The sequence below is a fragment of the Myotis lucifugus genome, unplaced genomic scaffold (genome assembly GCF_000147115.1).
Source record: "Myotis lucifugus unplaced genomic scaffold, Myoluc2.0 scaffold_1780, whole genome shotgun sequence".
Lineage (NCBI taxonomy): Eukaryota > Metazoa > Chordata > Mammalia > Chiroptera > Vespertilionidae > Myotis > Myotis lucifugus.
In genome coordinates this window covers 27,044-27,985 of record NW_005872828.1, presented here as the reverse complement: position 1 = coordinate 27,985, position 942 = coordinate 27,044, and the positions used below count along the sequence as shown (strand labels likewise).

At 59.0% G+C, this 942-nt stretch overlaps 1 protein-coding gene across 2 annotated transcripts in view; it reads left to right on the top strand.

The window, feature by feature from the left end:
- The window catches only part of NOSIP (nitric oxide synthase interacting protein), a 14,882-nt gene that overhangs the window by 6,417 nt on the left and 7,523 nt on the right, over positions 1-942 (top strand). The window contains exon 2 of one of the 2 annotated variants that reach the window (XM_014450154.2): positions 298-437. The exons of the other annotated variant lie outside the window; for it this stretch is intronic. The gene's annotated coding sequence lies outside the window, so the exon portion shown is untranslated. The remainder of the gene's footprint in view (positions 1-297; positions 438-942) is intronic. 2 annotated transcript variants of the gene reach the window in all.

The following is a 942-nucleotide window of genomic DNA, read 5'->3' as shown; positions in this document are numbered from 1 at the left end:
CCTGCCCAGAATCGAACCCGGGACCCTTCAGTCCGCAGGGCAACGCTCTATCCACTGAGCCACACAGCCAGGGCTTCACTGCTAAGTCTCAGCTTGCTCCTGTGCAAAGTGGGGCTGGTAATGGGACCGGCCTGGGGGAGGCTGAGGTTGGACGATGGGTGAGACGGGGGGCAGGGTTGGCACGTGGTCAGGGATCCGGCAGCGTTACTCTGATTATCCCCGTGACTTCCTGGCAAGGTGAACAAACGAACAAACAAACAGAAAACCTCTCTCTAGCTGTTCCTCTCTCTCTTGAAGGAAACATGTCCCGGCCCGTGAAGCCAAAGACGTAGAAATACCCTGTCCTTGGCCACGAGACAAGCAGCCCAGCGCCAAATGCCGCAGAGGGTCAAGGCAGTTGACAGCTAAGAATAGACGGGGCATGTGTCCGCGAGGAGGTCAAGCCGACCTTCACGGGTGGTAGTCGGGGGCTGGGCGGAAGCCGGGGGCCGGGGCGGAGGAGCGGGGGGCAGGTGAGCCAGGGAGGCAGCAGGTGCTGGGCACTTGCTCAAAAGCTTGGGGGCGGGAGGAAGTTGGACGGGGGCGCTGTGGGTCCGCGTGGGGGTTTCACCAAGGTCAGCTTCTGCAGGCGGCACAGTGGCCACGGCGGGGGGATCGCGGGGCTCTGCTTCGCTCTTGGGGGGCGGCCACCTGGGCGAGTACGTTTGTTAAAACGCGTGAATGCATCCTGAAGGCCTGTGCCTGTACAGTATTCTGTAGAAACAGACCCCCCAAAAAAAGTGGCTTCTGGAAGGCACCAGTAGGGGGCGAGCGAGATCCATGGCTCAGAGAGAGGGTTGTGTCTCAAGGTTTGAAAGTGAAAAGCAAGTTTCTGAAAGTAACCAGAAGAGGGAAATAGAGATGAAGTTGCTTTTTACATGTGGGGAGCCCTTGGTTATGTCG